This window comes from Pristis pectinata, chromosome 17, assembly GCF_009764475.1.
Source record: "Pristis pectinata isolate sPriPec2 chromosome 17, sPriPec2.1.pri, whole genome shotgun sequence".
NCBI lineage: Eukaryota > Metazoa > Chordata > Chondrichthyes > Rhinopristiformes > Pristidae > Pristis > Pristis pectinata.
Genome location: NC_067421.1, coordinates 38,261,253 through 38,283,639, shown reverse-complemented (window position 1 = coordinate 38,283,639; position 22,387 = coordinate 38,261,253). Strand labels below are relative to the sequence as shown.

The window sequence follows — 22,387 nt, the reverse complement described above, 5'->3', positions numbered from 1 at the left end:
AGCCTGTTCTTAAATGCTCTACCCGTGCCGGGGTATGGATGTATGTGCACTTTTCCAACTTCTGCTTGATCTCTAGAGAAGGTGGACAGTAGAATATTTAACCCTGGGTAGCTAAACCTTCCCTATCCTTCCAACAGCGGGGTTTCATTCACAGAAACCACGTGGTGCAGATTAATCGCAAGAGGGAAGAAAATGAGACAAACAGAAGGACATGAGAAATAGACGCAGATGTAGGCCATTCAGTTCCTTATGCTTGCTCTCCTTCTCAATAAGCACGAAGACAGGCCCTTTGATCCAACTGGTCCGTGCCAACCAAGACGTCCATCCAAGCTGGTCCCATTTGCCCGTATTTGGCCCTTATCCCTCTAAACCTTTCCTATCCATGTACCTGTTCAAGTGTCTATAAAATGTTATTACTGTACCTGCCTCAACCACTTCCTCTGGCAGCTCGTTCCATATGCAGATGAAAAAGTTACCCCTCAGGTTCCTGTTAAATCTCTCCTCTGTCACCTCAAACTTATGACCCCTTGTTCTTGATTCCCCAACCCTGGGAAACAGACTGAGTGCATTCACCCTATCTATGCCCCTCACGATTTTATACACTTCTATAAGATACCTCCCCATCATCATTCTCCTACACTCCAATGATCTTTAGGGTGCTGCTTCCTACACTAACCCTAAATCCTTTGATTTCCTTAATAAATAAAATTCTGTAGGTCTCTGACTAGCATAGTTCATGTGAACATTCCTGATATGTAGTAACACATTCCTTAAAGCCTGGTTTTTGTATGTAAGTTAATCTGCTTATGTTAAATGAATTAACAGCTGTGCAAAAAATCAATGGAGGAATGCTTATCATATTAAATGGAAATCCACCCTGATTCCTAGTAATTATCAAAAAGAAAAGCTTGTATTTGCAGAGGGCTTCTCACACCTTCAAGACTGCTTTAATATCAGTGAAGGGACAGCTATTATTGTAATGTGGCAACCAATTTGTACACATTAAGTTCCCACAAATGGCAATACGATACTAGAGGGCATAGCTTTAAGGTGAGAGAGAGGAATGTTTAAAGGGGATGTGCAGGGCAAGTTTTTTTTTAACACAGAGTGGTGGGTGCCTGGAATGGGCTATCAGGGGTGGTGGTGGAGGCAGATACGATAGTGGTGTTCAGGAGGCTTTTGGATAGACACATGAATCTGCAGGGAATGGAGGGATATGCAAGCAGAAGGGATGAGTTTAGTTTGGCATCGTGATCATCACAGACATTGTGGGCTGAAGGGCCTGTTCCTGTGCTGTACTGTTCTATGCTAATGGCCAGATAACCTGGTTTAGTGAGGGGCAAATCATAGAACATAGAACAGTACAGCACAGGAGCAGGCCCTTCAGCCCACAATGGTGCACCTAATTCCACCTGCCTGCCTATCCCTCCATTCATGTTCCTGTCTAAAAGCCTCTTAAACTCCCCTATCGTATCTGTCTCCACCACCACCCCTGGCAGCCCGTTCCAGGCACCCACCACTCTCTGTGTAAAAAAAAAACTTGCCCCACACATCTCCTTTGAACTTTCCCCCTCTCACCTTAAATGCATACCCTCTGGTATTAGGCATTTTGACCCTGGGGAAAAGATACCGGCTGTCTACTCTATCTATGCCTCTCTTAATTTTATAAACGTCTACCAGGTCTCCCCTCGTCCTCCGTCGCTCCAGAGAAAACCCAAGTTTGTCCAAACTCTCGCGATAGCACACGCCCTCTAATCCAGGCAGCATCCTGGTGAACCTCTTCTGCACCCTCTCTAAAGCCTTCACGTCCTTCCTATAATGGGGTGAAGGTGTGGCCTAAGCAGAGTTCTATAAGGTGGGGACACGAAAGCTCGATTTCAAGAGAGTGCCCTGGGATATTTTATTTCACCTGAGACAACAAGCAGGGTTTCATTTTAACATCTCAAGCAAAAGACTGCACCTCCAGCAGTGTAGCACTCCCTCAGGCCTGCATTGGAGTGGACCTTGAACCCATGTACCACATGCTATCCATCCCAGTCCTCAAACCCCGGCAACACAGCCCTGATATGCCTGATATTTCTCATTTGTCCTGTTTCAGAATGATCGGTCTGGAAATTTTTTGAGCACTGTTAACGCTTTGGCACGACCTCCATTAGTATCAGTGGCTCACGATAACGGGGACATGAACTTAATATTTGGCTTCTGAGATTCTTTAGGGAGAACTTATGTGTCACATAAAGACTGCTCTGTTTTAAGCACTGCCTTATGTGTTGCCAATTTTGCACTTGTAATCTGACAATTTAAAAAGTGTTCTAATGCATTGAAACATCTGGATCCTGTTTCCTGATCGTTCTGCTTGCTCTCATGGGAACATACCCATTCTAATCAGCCAGGACCTGCAAGCACATGAATCAAAGGGATTGTTCTAATGACTCAATGTTGTCTAACAGGTTAACGGCCTTCAGTAGATTGGATGCCAAAGGTAATCCAAAATTTATTCTTAAAATACCAATGGGGCTAATGGCTCTCAATCTTATTTAAGTGTTGGTGGTACAGCATCGAGCAATGGACAATTAAACTCCAAACACGGCTGTTTGACCTTCAACATTCTGCTGTGGTTTTGATGAAAATGGTTTCCATAGTCCTCCTCGTGAAGTTGCAGTTAATGTGAACTGCACTCACTGCACACACAGTTAAGTCTTACGATTAAACCTTCGAGCAGTCATAAGTGTCAGCAACTGTAGCTAGCTCAGCTGGAACCAATTGCGGAGGTGCCTTCCCCTCAAAGTCTATCTCCATCCAGTCAAGCCAACTGGGCTATGAATCCTGCCTCTGAAATCCACTCTGTTGACTTCCTCATTCTGGAGGTACAGTCCATTGACCAGAGAGTGCACCTGGCATCGCTGACCAGGGGTAAGTTCATGGCCCTGATCTCTCAGGTCCCTGATTTCCCCTTTCCACTCTCTGCACCATTGCCGGATCACACTTGCAGCAAGTGTGATCACACAACACCTAAATACTCAAGGGCAAGTCAACCAACAGCGGACACCAAGGTCTCCTGCAGTAGAGAATAACGGCCCGTTTAGGCTTCACCCCTCACAACCTGGGTTACGGACGCCCGACTTATAGACGCCCCTATGTACAAACGAGCTCCCGTAGCATTATTAAATTCAAATGTCCGACATACATACGTATGTTCATTCCTACAAACGCCACAACTAGTTTCCTCCCTCTCTCTCTCTCCACTTTTACCAATTGTTCTTTCTTATCATTCTTATGTGCTTATGATGTCATTTGTTACAATCCTGTGGTTACCATATCAAGAGATTTTTGTGTAGTTTCCAACTCTTGGATCAAATCATCTTAAGGACGTCTGTAAGAATGGAACCCATTTGTGAAGTGGGGATGGTTTGTATCCCAAAATGATTTACAGTCAGTGAAATGTGGTCACTGATGTAAGGTTAGAAACACTGCAGCCATCCTGGGCACAGCAAACTCCCACAAACTGGAAGGCGAGAGTGACCAATGATGTTGGTTGAGGGGTAAACATCAGGACAGGGTGGCAGGTGTAACTCTCCGGCTCTTCTCCAGATGGTGGCCCGGGATCCATCTGGGATCACAAAGGGTGCCATGTGCTTTATGGACGGGTCCACCAGCAGCGCACTGGGCAAGCTGGAGAGACTGTGTGCTGAAGCCTCGAGGGTGGATGTGTGACTCAGAGGGGAGGTGGGCTGACTGTATCTTCCCCACAACTATACGTGGAAAAATAAAGGAAAAATTGTCCATTTGCCTCCACAGTCCTCTGCAGAGTTACAACCTCTCTGAGCAAGCTGGCTGGAATCCACACTGAAGATAAAACCTCTCCCTGTAACAAGATCATGAACACATCTGTGTCCTTGCATCATCCAAATCTTTGGCTAAATGAAGTCATACCAAGCCCAGAGGAGAAAGGTCCTTCATCCATCAGTAAAACAAGATCCTATCTCTTAATCAAAACAGCACCAAAAATATCAAATTTATACTTCCTCAAACTTTATGACTCTCATATGAGACTTGACCGTGTTCCCACAGTTTAATCTGGTCTTCCTCATATGGCAGATCTATATATGGAACTGACCCTAATGTTACAATCTCCTTTGAAGCTGTACCAAGTACGTCAAGATTAAACAGCGAGGTCTTGTCAGTTGTTTACAGGACCTGGAAGATTACCAGATTCATCTTGCATGGAACGAGGTTAGTCACATTGTGTAACTTAAAATTAAATAGATCCCCTCTGGCAAAACCTGGAGATTCAAATTGAACATCCACTGTTAGCAGTAAACTTATGATCTAGCTTAATTGGATGTTTCTTCAATTCATACTCCTTCCACTCAATGAAAGGGTCAGATGGAGAGTGGTGGTGGTCTGGGAGTCACTGCCTGAAAGAGCGGTGGCGGTAAAGAGACTTCCCACTGCTAAGACATTCTCTGATGAACACTTACTTTCTGTGTGAAATACAAGCCTAGAACGTGAGGGCTGAGAAGCTGGATAGGCCGGACAACTCTTCCTCAGCCAACATGGACACCACGGACTAAATGGTCTCATCATGTTTCCTGAATTTTTAATACTCTATAATGCAGATTTGGATTTTTTGACGCCTCGGCATTCAACATCATCATCCCCTCAGTGCTAATCACCAAGCTTCAAAACCTGGACCTCTGTACCTCCCTCTGCCACTGGATCCTCGACTTCCTTATTGGGAGACCACAGTCAGTGCGGATCGGTAGTGACATCTCTTCCATGCTGTCAATCAACACCTCAAGGATGCGTGCTTAGCCCACTGCTCTACTCCCTCTACACTCATGACTGTGTGGCAAAGCACAGCTCAAACACCATCTATAAATTCACAGATGACACCACTGTTGGTAAAATCTCAGATGGTGACGAGTAGGCGTACAGGAGCGAGATAGATCAGCTGGTTGAGTGGTGTCGCAACAACAACCTCGCACTCAGTGTCAGCAAGACCAAGGAATTAATTGTGGACTTCAGGAAAGGGAAGTCGGGAGAACACACACCAGTCCTCATTGAGGGGTCAGCGGTGGAAAGGGTGAGCAGCTTCAAGTTCCTGGGCGTCGACAATCACGAAGAAGGCACGCCAGCAGCTCTATTTCATTAGGAGTTTGAGGAGATTTGGTATGTCATCAAAGTCTCTTACAAATTTCTTTAGATGTACGGTGGAGAGCATTCTGATTGGTTGCATCACAGCCTGGTATGAAGCAGCCAATGCACAGGATCACAAGAAACTTCAGAGGGTTGTAGACTCAGCCAGCTCCATCACGGGCACAACCCTCCCCACCATCGAGGACACCTTCAAGAGGCGGTGCCTCAAGAAGGCAGCATCCATCGCTAAGGACCCTCACCACCCGGGACATGCCCTCTTCTCATTACTACCATCGGGGAGGAGGAACAGCTTCTTCCCCTCTTCCATCCAATCTCTGAAGGGTCCATGAACATTACCTCGTCATTCCCTTTTTTGGGGCATTACTTATTTATTTTTGTGATTTATACTAACTTTTATGTCTTTGCACTGTACTGCTGCCGCAAAACAATAAATTTCACGTCATATAAATCAGTGATAATAAATCTGATTCTGAAGTTTTATATCAGACTGCATCAATTAGGAGATCAAGAGTTCATCTTTATCATATGAGAGATCTGTTCAAGAGTCTGATAACAGCGGGACAGAAACTGTCCTTGAGTCTAGTGGTACGTGCTTTCAAGCTTTTGTGTCTTCTGCCCAATGGGACGGGAGAGAGAGAGAGAGAACGACAGGGGTGAGAGGGGTCTTTGATTATGTTGGCTGCTTTCCCGAGGCAGTCTATGGAGGGGAAGCTGGTTTGTGTGTTGGATTGGTTTGTGTGTTGGATTGGGTTGTGTTCACAACTCTGTGCAATTTCTTGCATGTTTAATATGTTTTACCAAATGTGAGGAAGAAATTTGGAGTTAGGAACAGTGTATTAGTCTAGTGAAAACTACTGTCCTTTAATAAGAAGATTGTAGACCAAGGTTCTACCTACGCTGTCAGGCAGATGTAAAAAATCTCATGCCACAAGTTCAGAGAAGAGCAATGGAGTTATTCCTGCCATCTCAGCCTGTATTTACCAATTAATGTCACTGAAGAAGGAAGATCTAGTCATAATTATATTGCTGTAAACACTCAGCAGATCAGGCAGCATCTGTGGAGGCAGAAGCAGAGTTTCAAGTCGAGAATGAAAATTAATAAAATATTCAGACGAAGGGTCTTTGATCTGAAACGTTGACTGTGTTTCTCTTCCCGCAGATGTGGCCTGACCTGCTGAGTGTTTCCAGCATTTTCTGTTTCTGTATCATTAAAGTTTCAGGTTGATCAGTGTTTGTCGTAATTTCATCCAAATGTCCCAATGAGTGCTGCAGACTAAAGTTAATCTCGACTTTTGCCGACTATGTTGGAATGAATTACTCACGTAGGCAGTCAAATCATCAGGAGAGTGGTTCCCTCTACTGCTCATCTGAAATATGCCTCGAGCCCAAAAACATTCTACATTTAATAACGTTTCAATCTGTCCCACCACCAGCCATGCAGTCTGTCTGTGGAAATGAAAAGGCCTGAGCTCACACCCACATTGGCTACCAACCTTTTTACATTACAACAATGACTGCTGTAGAGCATTGTGGGCTGTTCTGAGGATATGAAAGGCTCTACATCAATGCAAGCCTGCCTTTCCAAGCATGAGGAGCTTCCGATTCCCTGAGCCTTTGGCCGTGAGTGAGTTGTGAAGGACTTGCCCAGAATTGGATAAACAACATAGATTCTACCAAGTAACTGGTGCCTGCTTTCTGTTTAAATTTACTAAGATAAGATATCTTTATTAGTCACATGTACATCGAAACACACAGTGAAATACATCTTTTTTCATAGAGTGTTCGGGGGCAGCCCGCAAGTGTCACCACGCTTCCTGCGCCAACATAGCATGCCCACAACTTCCTAACCCGTACATCTTTGGAATGTGGGAGGAAACCGGAGCACCCGGAGGAAACCCACGCAGACACGGGAAGAACATACAAACTCCTTACAGACAGCGGCCGGAATTGAACCCAGGTTGCTGGCACTGTAATAGCGTTACGCTAACTGCTACACTACCGTGCCGCCTTAAGGTGAAGTCCTTGAGCTTAAGCAACATTCGGACCACGTACTGTGTACCGACTGACGTACAGTGGGCTCTCCAACTGAAGTAGCACGAGAAAGGGCAGTACAGGAAGAGGTTAAGGGTCTGCCGATCTGGAGCAGGTTGTAGAAGTAGGAAAGGTCAAGCAGGTTTTAGTGTCGATGAGAAGAACTGGCAGCCAATGAGAAATGGTGTGGAAGAAACAGAGGGAACAAGTTGTGTACTAGTTTATTTAACTTGGGAAAGGAAGTTTCACACAATTGTGATAAAATTCTCTGCTGCCATGTATATGCCGTCTTACCTTCACTCGCAAACATCTTTCAGTGTAAAGGCAGTGGAATGAGTGTCAATGGGTGGTTGATGATGAGCATGGACTCAATGGGCTGAAGGGCCTTTTTCCATGTTGAATGATTCTACAACATTTAAGAAGTATTTTAATGAGCACTTGAGGCAGAGAAGGTTACGGACCAAGTGCTGGTAAATGGGATTAGTGTGAATAGGTACTTGATGGTCAGCATGGAACTGTTGTAGTGAAGGAGCTGTTCCTGTGCTGTACAACTTGGATGTTTGAGCAACATCTCAGATACCGTTGCACAGTCGGAACTGCCGCCATGCCAGATGCTGTGTTATTGTAACTCAAGAATGGATTAGAAACCCCTACGTTTTATGCTTCTGGCTTGGTTAATGTTCACTAGCGTCTTTGAGGTCTTATCTAAGGTCTTGAAGAGGTGCCAGGGTTACGGATCAATGGGCACCTTTGACCATTACGTTCGGGTTTACAATGAGAAGTGAGAGGTTGAGGTTGAGGGGATGCGGATTACAACCAGACTGAGAGACAGAGGGAGAAGCATTGACAGAGAACAGGCCTTACTATTCCAACCAAAAGGGCACCTTTGTGCATTTAATAAATTGTACATATTCAGAGACCAGCAGTGATAAACAGAGGAGCAGGTAAGGGTGCTGACAACATATGGGTCACGGTAAGGGCTTGGAGTCTGGGACATAGCTTGTATGCTCAGGAAGCTGCCCGATCTATGGGTAGCAAGAACCCATTTCCCGGTTCTCTTAAACTCCAACTGTTTCAGAGGGTCACTTGCCACTTGTACAATCTCCATTTGCTTGGAAAGCTCATTTGAAGCTCATATGACACTCATAAAAGAAATACTCGCAATTATATGGCACCTTTCACAACCTCTGGACGTCCTGAAGTGCTTTACTGAGAGGTAATCTTGTAGGAAACAAGGAAGCCATTTTGTGCAGAGCAAGATCTCACAGATGGTGAAAATACAGGCCATCCCTGGGTTACGACCGCTCGACTTATGGACACCCCTACATATGAACAAGCTCCCATAATACTATTAAATTCATATGTCTGACATATATATATATGCACTTGTTCCTATGGAGACACAGGAGACTGCAGATGCTGGAATCTGGAGCAGTAAACAATCTGCTGGAGGAACTCAGCGGGTCGAGCAGCATCTGTGGGGGGAAAGGAACTGCTGATGTTTTGGGTCGCAACCCTGCATTAGGACTGACCTTCATGGTGCGTTGCTTCGGGAAGGCTTGTAGTATCGTCAAGGATGCCTGCCACCCGGGCCATTACCTTTTCTCCCTTCGACCTTCCGGGAGAAGATACAGGAGCTTGAAAACCCTGACGTCCGGACTCAAGAACAGCTTCTTCCCCAGAGCTTTCAGACTCCTGAACAAGTCGCATCTTTCACATCCTCCTCCCGGAGGTGCTGCCACGTTCTCGGACTCTTAACTCTCCCTCTCTCTGTTATTCCACTATTGTCACCTTTGTCATCAACAGCATTTGTGGGGCGGAAGGCAATTAGTGATCCCGTCATTCCTACAAATGACAGAACTAACTTTCTCTCACGCTCTCTCTTGCTCACTCTCTCTCCATTTTTAGTAATTGTTCTTTCTTATCAGTCTTATATGCTATTAATGTCACTCATTACAGTACTGTGGAGGTATGGTTACCATATCGAGAGATTTTTGTGTATTTTCTGGCTTATGGACAAAATCAACTTATGGACCTTTGTAAAATCGGAACCCGGGACAGCCTGTAACCAGATTATTAAGATAAGATATGTTGAGTGAGGAATAAATAGCAGTCAGGACAATAAGGAGATCAGACTTGCTCTTCTTTAGAACAGCGCCAGGGGATCTTTCACATTCGCTGAGACAATGGAGCGGGCTTTATGTTATTGCCTCAGTATAAAGATGGTGTAGCACTCTCTCTGTACTGAGGAGAGTTACCAGAAGAGTTGAGTCACTGTTCTAAGATGAATTTCTTTCTGTCGACATTCCTGACACTTGTATTTTCATCTGGCTAAGCAAAGGCACATCAATCAGAAGGCACTGTTGTGAGACACATACGCAATAGACAAGTCAGCCTAATTGCCTGCTTTGTTATAACAAATGCCTGGATAGGAGTTTGCACAACAGTTTACTTTGTCCAAGTAGCGAACAAGCCGTTTCTTTGCAGTTGTTCCTGTCAGTAGTGGGCTCCAACATAAGGTCCTTAAAGAAGAAATTATAAACTGCTGGCTAATGTCTCATCAATTTGGAAATAAAGACTTTCACGGTAATTTTGAACAGCTGCACTTCCCACTGCACATGAGGCTGAGAAACCAGCCTCATTGAGCAACATGTCCAGACATTGTGATGTGCTGGCAAAGACCCCAGTCTCCTCTGCTGCACAACTATATACCGTGTATCATTAGTGAGTAAACTGTGAATCACTGAACAACACTCGATTGTGGGTTAAAGTCCCACACTCGAGTTTTGAATGTGAAAGCCTTGGCTGATGTTAAGGAAATGCTGCACTGTTGGAGGTAATAGAGTCATAAAATCCTACAGCACAGAAACAGGCCCTTTGTCCCAACCGGTCCATGCCGACCGAGATTCCCATCTAAGCTAGTCCCATTTGCCCGCGTTTGGCCCATATCCCTCTAAACCTTTCCTATCCATGTACCTGTCAAGGCACCTTTTAAATGTACCCGCCTCAACCACCTCCTCTGGCAGCTCATTCTGGGTGAAAAAGTTGCCCCTCAGGTCCCTATTAAATCTTTCCCCTCTCCCCTTAAACATATGCCCTCTAGTTCTCGATTTCCCCAACCCTGCGTGCATTCACATGATGTATTCCCCTCGTGACTTTATACACCTCTCGATCACCCCTCATTGTCCTATGCTCCAATGAAAGAAGTCCCAACCTGCTCAACCTCTGTGGGAGGTGTTACAGTCATTCTCAGGCTGAGCTCAACCTCTCTGTAACTCAGTCCCTCAAGTCCTGGCAACATCCTTGTAAGTCTCCTCTGCAACCTTTTCGGCTTAATGGAAGCCTTCCTGTAGAAGGCAACCAAAACTGTCCACAATATTCCAAATGCAGCCTTACAAGGTGATGGTTTTTGGGTGAGATGTTACGGGTGCAACTCACTCCTTTGTGATGTGGGAAGGAAATCGTTTACTCCACTTGGTGTGGGATGACCTGCAGCTTGGTGAGACCATCATTAGTGTGTAGGAACAGAGACTGAGAGTGATTGTAACACCTCCCACAGTGCAGCAACAGTTTTATTTCACCTTTAAAATACACTTATCGCTGACTCAGTAAAGCAGCCAACATAATTAAAGACCCCACCCACTCAGGACATTCTCTCTTCTCCCCCCTCCCATCAGGCAGAAGATACAAAAGCCTGAAAGCACCTACCACCAGGCTCACGGACAGCTTCTATCCCACTGTTATACGGCTATGGAATAGTCCCCTCTTACGATAAGATAGACTCTTGACCTCACAATCTACCTTCCTATGACCTTGCATCTTATTGTCTGCCTGCACTGCACTTTCTCTGTAGCTGTTACATTTTATTCTGCATTCTGGATTGTTTTACCTTGTACTACCTCAATGCACTGTGTAATGAATTGATCTGTGTGAACAGTATGCAAGACAAGTTTTTCGCTGTACCTCGGTACATATGACAATAATAAACCAATTTACCAATATTTGCCATTTACAAACATTCATAGACAACATTTTTATCCAACACCCCCTCCTTAAGATTTCGGAATTCCTGGGGTAGAGTTTAATCAGGAGGTGAAGCCTTTATTCCAAGTGGCCGTCCTTCATACTGGGAAGATTATGCAGCGGTCTGTTTATCAGCGAGGAAGTATCATCTAATTTTGCTCACCCAGCTTCCATGTACTTTTATGAAAATTCCCAGGATGTGGAGGTCATTCAGAATGTCACGACATATTCTGGATCCATAGTTGTCCTTGAGATGGTGGTGGCGCACCTTCCCTTTGTGGTGAAGAAGGAATGTCTGAGATCTGTTCAAGTCAGGATGATGTGCAACTGGAGGTAATGATGCCCCTGCCCCTGGGCTTCCCTTGGTGCCTCTAGTGGGGGTTTCCTCTAGAGGAAGCTTTGACATGCTCCAAAAATAGAGTCACCTGGTGGAATATTGGAAGTATTTTCTTACTAACCAGGGGAACTGAAGCCTGGTGTTGTGTCCCAGCTGCTATTACAGCTCGCTCTTCTCGTTCATTGGTGGCAGGGACCTTGGTGGTTTTGCTTTGATAAACACCCGACCATTGTGGTAGACTAAAAAAAATCATGGGAGACTTAGATAGGGTGAATGTGCACAGTCTTTTACCCAGGGTTGTGGAATGAAGAACTTGAGGGCATAGATTTAAGGTGAGAGGAGACAGATTTAATAGGGACCTGAGGGGCATCTTGTTCACCCAGAGGGTGGTCAGTATATGGAGTGAGCTGCCAGAGGAAGTGGTTGAGGCGGGTACATTAACAACATTTAAAAGGTGCCTGGACAGGTACATGGATAGGAAAGATTTAGAGGGATATGGGCCAAATGCGGGCAAATGGGACTAGCTTGGATGGGACTCTTCATCGGCATGGACCAGTTGGGCATCCCCACCTGTAATGGAGGATCCAACGCACAGGATAACAAGAGGCTGCAGAGGGTTGTAGACTCAGCCAGCTCCATCACGGGTACAACCTTCCCCGCCATTGAGGACATCTTCAAGAGGCGGTGCCTCAAGAAGGCGGCGTCCATCACCAAGGACCCTCACCACCCGGGACATGCCCTCTTCTCGTTACTACCATCGGGGAGGAGGTACAGGAGCCTGAAGACTCACACTCGATGATTCAGGAACAGCTTCTTCTCCTCCATCAGATTTCTGAATGGTTCATGAACACTACCTCGTTAATCCTTTTTTTGTAGCACTATTTATTTATTTGGCAATTTATAGTAATTTTATGTCTTTGCACTGTACTGCTGCTGCAAAACAACAAGTTTCATGTCATCTAAGACAGTGATAGTGTAGAAGGTTGCTGTAGATTACAACAGGATATTGATAGGATGCAGAGCTGGGCTGAGAGTGGCAGGTGGAGTTCAACCTGGATAAGTGTGAAGTGATACACTTCGGGAGATCAAATTTGAAGGCAGAATACAAGGTGAATGGCAGGACTCTTAGCAGTGTGGAGGAACAGGGAGATCTTGGGGTCCACGTCCATAGATCCCTCAAGGTTGCCGTGCAGGTCCATAGGGTTGTTAAGAAGGCATATGGAGTGTTGGCCTTTATTAGTCGGGGTATTGAGTTCAAGAGCCGCGAGGTGATGTTGCAGCTCTGTAGAACTCTGGTGAGACCACACTTGGAATATTGTGTTCAGTTCTGGTCGCCTCACCATAGGAAGGATGTGGAAGCTTTAGAGAGGATGCAGATGAGATTTACCAGGATGCTGCCTGGATTGGAGAGCATGTCTTATGAGGATAGGTTGAGCGAGCTAGGGCTTTACTCTTTGGAGAGGAGGAGGATGAGAGGTGACTTGATAGAGGTGTACAAGATGATAAGAGGCATAGATCGAGTGGACAGTCAGAGACTTTTTCCCAGTGCGACAATGGCTAACACAAGAGGACATAATTTTAAGGTGATTGGAGGAAGCTATAAGGGGGACGTCAGGGGTATTTTTTTACACAGAGAGTGGTGGGTGCATGGAACGCACTGCCGGCAGAGGTTGTGGGGGTGGATACATTAGGGACATTTAAGAGACTCTTAGATAGACACATGAATGATAGAGAAATGGGGGGCTAAGGGTTAGATAGATCTGAGAGCAGGATAAAATGTTGGCACAACATTGTCGGCCGAAGGGCCTGTACTATGCTGTACTGTTCTATGTTCTATGTTCTAATCTGAATGAGACTCTCTCTTCAGAAGTTATGTCAAGTTGTTTAGTTGGACTTGGACTGCGCCTTTGATTGGCAGCCTTTACCTTCATTCAAGCCAAACACAATTTATTGGACGTCTTCTAGTACTAAATAATCACGCATGTCCCATCCTTGTTGAGGAGGTAGATGAACAGTTTCCGACAAGAACTGAAATCGGCTCAGAACCTTCTAAGTTGCTCCCCAGACACTGATTGTTTTCTTAAACAATAAGGAACAATAAAGGCTGGTTTGGCATTAGAGGGAAAAATCTAATTAAGGGTTTTAGGTGCAGTGTCAAAATTGGTGGGAACCTGTGCGGAGTAGATCCATTTGTTATCTCCAGGCTGAGGTTTAAGAGTGGATGCTCTATGTGTGCAGTTGGACAGACAAATAAATTCCTGTTAGGTCAGTCATGAATCAGCAGGCAGCTCTCTCACTGCTGAGTCACAGGGTTGTGTGCTTAACTCTTTGCTCCAGAGTCTTGAGGACAAAGAACGAGGCTGCTATGCAAATTCCAGCTCATGTTTGCCTTGTCCAATATTGAAAAGAGATTACCTGGTCATTATTATGTTGCTGTTTGTGGGAGCTTGCTGTGCACAAATTGGCCATTGCATTTCCTGCATTATAGCAGTGAGTACCCTTCAATAGCAGCTTATTGTTTTTAACTCCAAAAGGATATAAAAGATGCTATCGAAATGCAAATATTACTTTTCTTTTTGAATAAGGGCCATAGAAGAGTTGGGGGCCATCAACCTCTCAAACCAGCTCTGCCATTCAGGAGTGGCCTGTACTTTAACCATCTACTGCCCACACTGCATATCCTGGCACAGTTTTTCCTATTGATCTCAGATTTAAATCATTAATTCAGCCCTTTCTCTCAGTGAAAGCTCTACCTTTACATGAGGAAGTTTTCCCCGACTGCTTATTGGAGCGTAGGAGAATGAGGGGTGACACTATAGAGGTGTATAAAATCATGAGGGGCATAGACAGGGTGAATGCACATGGTCTTCTACCAAGGATTGGGGAATCAAAAACTAGACGGCATGGGTTTAAGGTGAGAGGGGAGAAATTTAATAGGAACCGGAGGGTGGACCATATATGGATGAACTAGAGATGACAACAACCTTTCCCTCAATGTCAGCAAACCAAAAGAGCTGTTCATTGACTTCAAGAAGGGGGCGGTGCATATGGTCCTCTCTACATCAACGGTACTGAGGTCGAGAGGGTTGAGACCTTCATGTTCCTAGGAGTGAACATCACCAATATCCTGCCTTGGTCCAAACATGTAGACACCATGGCCAAGAAAGCTCACCAGCGCCTCTACTTCCCAAGGAGGCTAAAGAAATTTGGCATGTTCCCCTTGACACTCACCAACTTTTACCTATCTGGATGCATCACGACTTGGTACAGCAACTGCTCTGCCCGTGACCGCAAGAAATTGCAGAGATTTGTGGACACAGCCCAGCACATCATGGACACCAGCCTCCCCTCCATGGACTCTGTCTATACTTTTCGCTGCCATGGTAAACCAACCAGCATAAACAAAGACCCCATCCACCCCGGTCATTCTCTCTTCTCCCCCATCCGATTGGGCAGAAGATACAAAAACCTGGTAGCACGTACCACCAGGCTCAAGGACTGCTTGAATCCCACTGTTATAAGACTATTGAACTGCCCCTAGTAGATAAGATGGGCTCTTGACCTCACAATCTGCATCGTTGTGACCTTGCACCTTATTGTCTGCCTGCACTGCACTTTCTCTGTAGCTGTGACACTCTACCCTGCATTCTGTATTGTTTTCCCTTGTACTACCTCGATGCACTGTTGTAATGAATTGATCTGTATGAACGGTATGCAAGACAGGTTTTTCACTGTACCTCAGTACATGTGACAATAATAGACCAATTCCAATGCCAGAGGAAGTGGTTGAGGCAGGTACATTAACAATACTTACAAGGTACTTAGACAGGTACAGGGATAGGAAAGGTTAAGAGGGATATGGGCAAATGGGACTAGCTGAGATGGGCATCTTGGTCGGAATGGACCACTTGGGCCGAAGGGCCTGTTCCTGTGGTGCATGACTCTATGGCTCTATGCTCACCCAAGCAATGGCTCTGTACCCTTGCCCTGTACTGATGAGGGGTTTTGACCCGAAACGTCGACAATTCCTTTCCTCCCACAGATGCTGTTCGACCCGCTGAGCTCTTCCAGCAGATTGTTTGTAAGATAAGAGGAAACCCATGCAGACACGGGGAGAACGTACAAAAGCCTTACAGACAGCGGCCGGAATTGAACCCGGGTCACTGGCTCTGTAATAGCGTTACGCTAACCGCTACACTACCGTGTTTGCTCCCAACGTACTTCATTGCCAGTGGAAAATGTTATTTGTAACAACTCAAGCATTCCTTTAAAAGTCCTAAAAATCCCAAACTACCTTTCCATATTCCAGGGAATATGAGCCCATTTACGTAATTGTAATCTCAGCACAGAACTGGCTATTGTCCAATCACTCAACCAGTCCTGACAAGCCAGCCTACCTTGCTGGTTAATTTGTGCAATTATCCAAATAAATTAATTGATTTTGGAACATTTTGGGTGGCCCTGAGTACATACCAGTTTTTTTTTCTTGAATGGGTCTAGTTTAGTAAAGGACTGGAGAATGCTATGTTGCTTTTGTAATGTCACAGATTTGAACTTTAGGATTCCCCAAAGTACTTTACAACCAATGAACTTTTTTTCTGAAATGTTTACAATGTTGTAATGGAAGATTTGAAACAGTTAATACCCCGCACAATAGACAGAGCTGGGCAATCTCACAACTAACAGATCAAAGCTCTAAACTGCTGTACATCTGGTTGTGAATGGTTGTGGACAGTTAAACAGCTGGTGGGAGGCAGAGGTTCCAAGAAGCTTCCCGTTCTCTGTGAAGATGGGGCCCAGCGTGTGAATGCTGGGGTCAAGGCTGAAGCTTTCATAACCATGTTCAGGCAGAAGTGCCAACTAGATGATCCATCTTTGCTTGCTCCTGAGATCCCCAACACCACAGAAGACAATTCGTTGTGCTCCACATGGTAACACAAAACATCTGAGAGCACTGTATACAGCAGAAGCTATGAGACCAGACAACATCCCAGCTCTAGTAGAGAAGAGAAACAAAGAACCGCAGATGCTGGAATCTAGATGAAAAACATGATGATGCTGGAGGAACTCAGCAGGCCAGGCAGCATCCGCGGAGAAAAGCAGGCGGTCAATGTTTCGGGTCAGGATCCTTCTTCAGGACTGAAGATAGGAAAAGGGGAATCCCAATGTATAGGAGGGAAAAGCAGAGCAGTGATAGGTGGACTAAAGAGGGGAGGCGGGGTGGACACTAGGTGGTGATAGGTAGATGCAGCTAAGAGATAGTGATGGGCAGGTATTGGTATTGGTTTATTATTGTCACTTGTACTGAGGTACAGTGAAAAACTTGCCTTGCATACCGATTGTACAGGTCAATTCATTACACAGTGCAGTTACATTGGGTTAGTACAGAGTGCATTGAGGTAGTACAGGTAAAAACAATAACAGTACAGAGTAAAGTGTCACAGCAACAGAGAAAGTGCAGTGCAATAAGGTGCAAGGTCACAAGGCAGATTGTGAGGTCAGAGTCCATCTCATTGTATAAGGGAATCATTCAAAAGTCTTAGCACAGTGGGGTAGAAGCTGTCCTTGAGCCTGGTGGTACGTGCCCTCAGGCTCCTGTATCTTCTGCCTGATGGAAGAGGAGAGAAGAGAGAATGTCCCAAGGGGAGAACAGCTTCAGGAATTAAGATATGAAAAGGGGAATGCGAATGTATAGAAGGGTTTATGCTCTATATGTTTATGGACTCCCCTCCTCGCCCACACCTGCCTATCACCATATCTTACCTGCATCTACCCATCACCACCCTGTGCCCACCCCACCTCCCCTCTTTTGTCCACCTATCACTGCTCTGCTTTTCCCTCCTATATATTGGGCTTCCCCTTTCCCTATCTTCAGCCCTGAAGAAGTGTCTTGATCCGAAACGTTGACCGCCTGCTTTTCTCCACGGATGCTGCCTGGCCTGCTGAGTTCCTCCAGCATCATCGTGTTTTTCATCTCATGGAGAAGAGCTGCGCTCCACAGCTAACTGCACCTCTAGCCAAGCTGTTCCACTGTAGTTACAACACTGGCATCCACCTGACAATGTGGAATATCGCCCCGGTATGTCCCGTTCACAAACCAAAGCCTTTCCATCATCAACGAGGCTCAGGTCAGGAGTATGATGGGATGCCCCCTGTTACCCTGTGTGTTGGAACTCTAGCATCGAGATGTTTAACACCATCCTAGACAAAGCCACCCACTTGATTGACATCCCGTCAACCACGTCAATAAGTTGAGAACATGCACCACCAGGCTCAAGGACAGCTTCTATCCCGCTGTCATAAGACTATTGAACAGACCTCTTATAAAGATGAACTCCTTATCTCACAATCCACCTCATCGTGGCCCTTGCACCTTATCATCTACCTGCACTGCACTTTCTCTGTAACACTATGTTCTGCATTCTGTTATTGCTTTCATTTGGTACTACCTCAAAGTACTTCTGTTTGGAATGATCTGTCTGGATGGCACGCATACAAAAGCTTTTCACTGTATCTCAGTACATGTGACAAGAATAAACCAATTACCAATTACCCTAGGCATTCATTCCCACCACTACTGGTACACAGTGGCTGCGGTGTGTACCATCTACAAAATGCATTGCGGTTACTTACCAAGGCAGGTCTCGAACCTGTGAACTCTACAACCATGAAGGACAAGGGCAGCAAGCTCATGAGAACACTGCCACCTACAGGTTCCCTTCCAAGTGGCACACCATCCCTACTTAGACGTGTATCGCTTTTCCTTCATTGTCACTGGGTCTCAATCCTGCAGTTGCCTCCTCAACAACTCTGCAGGGCCACCATCTCCAGAAGGACTGCGGCAGTTCAAGATGGCAGCTCACCACCACCTTCTCAAGGGCAACTGGGGAAGGCCTTGCCATTGATACCCAGTGATGAATAAGTATGCAATAGGTGACGGGTTTAAAACAAGTTCCAGTAGCTTTTAACATCAGAAGAATACCTGAGAAAAAATAAAGGAGGAAGAAATGCTGGGGAGATATAAACGTTGGCAAAGTCGAGATGGGCCAACTTATCTGTTTCAGTGATGTATAGTCCATGTAATTGGCAAGTGGTACTGGTTTATTATTGCCACGTGTACCAAGATTCAGTGAAAAGCTTTTGATTTGTGTGCCATCCAGACAGATTATGGCAGAGATAAATACGTCGAGGTAGTAAAAGGAAAGAAAACAGAATGTAGAATATAGTGTTGCGGTTACAGAGAAAATGCGGTGCAGGCAGACAAATAAAGTGCAAGGGCAATGACGAGGTTGATTGGGAGATCAAAAGATCAAGAGCATACAAGGGGTCCGTCCAAGAGTCAGATAGCAGCGGGATGGAAGCTGTCCTTGAGCCTGGTGGCACGTGCTCTCAAGCTTTTGTATCTTCTCCCCAGCAGGAGAAGAGAGAATGACTGGGGTGGGTGGGGTCTTTGATTACGTTGGTTGCTTTCCCGAGGCAGCAGGAAGTGTAGATAAAATCAAAGGAGGGGAGGCTGGTGTCCGTGATGCGCTGGGCTGTGTCCACAACTCTCTGCAGTTTTATTGCAGTCTCGGGCAGAGCAGTTGCCATACCAAGCTGTGATGCATCCAGATAGGATGCTTTCTATGGTGCATCTGTAAAAATTGGTAGGAGTCATCAGGGACATGCTGTATTTCTTTAGCCCTCTGAGGAAATAGAAGCGTCCATGAGGTATCTAGTTTTGTAGAGGTATTTGAGAAAGCACGATTAAAAGAATGAGATGACATGCCTGCATGAACAGAGCATGACAAAACAGATGAACACAAGACTTCAGCGATGCCTTGGATACATTTGGCCTTGGAGTATTGTGCACAGTTTTGGTCACCCTGTTATAGGAAAGATGTGATTAAACTAGAAAGAGTGCAGAAAAGATTTACCAGAATGTTGCCTGGACTTGGGGGCCTGAGTTACAAGGAGAGGTTGTGTAGGCTAGGATTTTATTCCCTGGAACGTAGGAGATTGAGGGGTGACCTGATAGATATAAGGTCATGAGGGGCATAGACGGGGTGAAAGAATGTAGTCTTTTTCTCAGGGAGGGGGCTGCTAAAAGCAAGAGGGCATAGGTTTAAGATCAGAGGCGAGAGATTTAAAAGGGACATCAGGGGCAGCTTCTTCACGCAAAGGGTGGTGCGTATTTGGAATGAGTTGCCAGAAATAGTGATTGAGGCAGGCACATTAGCAACAGTTAAAAGCCATCTGGATAAGTACATGGATAAGAGAGGTTTAGAGGTTTATGGGCCAAACGCAGGGTGATAGGATTAACTTGATGGGCAACACAGTCGGCAGGGATGAGTTGGGCCGAAGGGCCTGTTTCTGTGCTGTATGACTCTATGACTCAATTTATTTCTGCAATGTACACGGCAGCATCATTTGATGCCGAGGTTCTATCTTAGCAGATCTTTTCCCTTTGTCTGTTCTGTGTGTTGGTGTGTGTCCATGTTTTTGACAGTTCTCCAGTCAGCCTGTTTTATCCGATGCGTCACCATACAGACTTCATCACTTTTTGGACCAACACTGCTCGACCGTGGGAGGTTCTCCGCATGGTATCAGTGATACTCAGAATAGCTGCCGCAGTGTCTAGACGTTGTGTAACTACAGCTGAAGTCACCCATGCCTGAGTCACTGCAGAGACTCAAGGAATGTTGGACCATCTTGGACTGGGATGAAATTTGGCATTTATTGCAAACACCTGAGTTAGGATTGCAAAGTCTGGTTGGACGGAGTCCTGGAGCTGGTGTCATGTGACCCAGCACGTCTAATCACCTTTCCCTGGTCAGTGAGTTCTATTTCCACTCATTGCTAGTCGTTTTTAGAGCTAATAGTAAATATCTGTGCATAAAGAAAATGCAATTTATTTAATTTGTCCTGGGCCACTCAGTTTTATCTTTGTGCACTGAGGGTGCAGGGGTGCAGAACTGCACTGTGGAAATGTTTCTGATTTTTAAGGATTTTAGATCTTGTGAACAATGTGGAATGTTATTTAGAAACTGCTACCAAAAGGCAGTGAGCTCCACAAGGTTTATTTCTGCTGTTTCACCTAACTGCATCGAATTTGAACCAAACTGCAGAGAAAGGGGGTTGTCCTGGACAGGGTGACAGGGTGGCGAAGAAGGCGTTTGGCATGCTTGCCTTCATCGGTCAGGGCACTGAGTGCAAGAGTTGGGATGTCATGTTACAGCTGTGAAAGACATTAGTGAGACCACACTTGGAGAATTGTGTGCTGTTCTGGTTGTCTGGCTATAGAAAGGATATAATTAAGCTGGAAAGATTCACAAGGATGTTACTGGGACTGGAGTGCTTGAGTTATGAGGACTGGGTGGGCTGGAGCTTTTATCATTGGAGTGTAGGAGGCTGAGGGTTGACATTATAGAGGTTTATAAAATCATGAGGGGCATAGACAAGGTGAATGGTCACAGTGCTTTTCCCCAGTGTCCCCCAAACGAGAGGGCACAGGTTTAAGGTGAGAGGGGAAAGATTTAAAGGGGACCTGAGGGGCAACTTTTTCACACAGAGGGTGGTGGGTGTATGGAGCGAGCTGCCAGAGGAAGTGGTAGAGGTGGGTACAGTTAAATGTTTGAAGGACATTTGGACAGGTACATGGATAGGAAAGGTTTAGAGGGATATGGGCCAAATGTGGGCAAATGGGACCAGCTCAGGTAGGCAACTTGGTTGGCTTGGGACGAGTTGGGCTGAAGGGCCTGTTTCCGTGCTGTATAACTCTATGACTCTAGAATTAACATATGTCACAGATTTTTCATCTTCTTAGATTCCTTTGGATATTAAAAGGATCAAGGGGCAGGGGATTTGTACAGGAGGGCCAACCACGATCTCACTGAATGATGGGACAGGGGCTGGATACCTAATCCTGCTTCTGTTTTGTGTCTTATGTGTTGATCCTCATTTCTACCCGTGGCTGGAATTGCAAATGATTTGAAGTAAGTACAAGTCAGTCCAGAATGACAATTTGCATTTACGTATATTAATGTGGCGTATTTCACAGGAGTGTTAACAAACAAAATTTCATACAGAGATAGAAATGGTGACTCCCAGTAAACGGAACAAAAGCTGTGTCAGAGAAGCAGCTTCTGAGGAGTGTGTTACAGAAGCACAGATTGTTGTTCTACCCTTATCTTTGTCCAGGTCTCTTTGGAACTATTCCTTGTGGAAATTGGAATGAGTACTACACAGGTTCAGACTGCCTCAGTATTGGTAATTCGTTTATTATTGTCACATGTACCGAGATACAGTGGAAAAACTTTTGTTTGCTTGCCATCCAGACAGATCATGCCATACATAAGTACATCGAGGTAGTAAAAAGAAAACAGAATGCAGAATATAGCAGAGAAAGTGCAGTGCAGTTGGACAAATAATGTGCAAGGGCCACGACGAGGTAGATTGGAAGATCAAGAATTCATCTTTAGCGTATGAGAGGTCTGTTCTATGGTCTGATAACAGTGGGATAGAAGCTGTCCCTGAGCTGGTGGCACGTGCTTTCAGGCTTTGTATCTTCTGCCCGATGGGAGGGGGGAGAAGAGACAATGTCCGGGGTGGGTGGAGTCTTTGATTATTCTGGCTGCTTTCCCGAGGCAGCGGGAAGTGTAGACAGGGTCCATGGAGGGGAGGCTGGTTTCCGTGCTGTGCTGAGCTGTGTCCACAACTCTCTGCATAATCAGATCCTCTCACTACAAATTCAGTCTCTCTGCTTGGAACACTGCTCAGAGGATTTTCTCTTAATTTGTTCATGAGATGTGGAGAGTAGACAGGGTCAATGGAGGGGAGGCTGGATTGTGTGACGGG

The 22,387-nt window shown here is 45.5% G+C and overlaps 1 protein-coding gene across 1 annotated transcript in view; it reads left to right on the top strand.

Moving 5' to 3' along the window:
• si:dkey-178e17.3 (somatomedin-B and thrombospondin type-1 domain-containing protein) overlaps positions 1-22,387 on the top strand; it is a 123,252-nt gene that overhangs the window by 12,168 nt on the left and 88,697 nt on the right. The gene's annotated exons all lie outside the window — the stretch shown is intronic.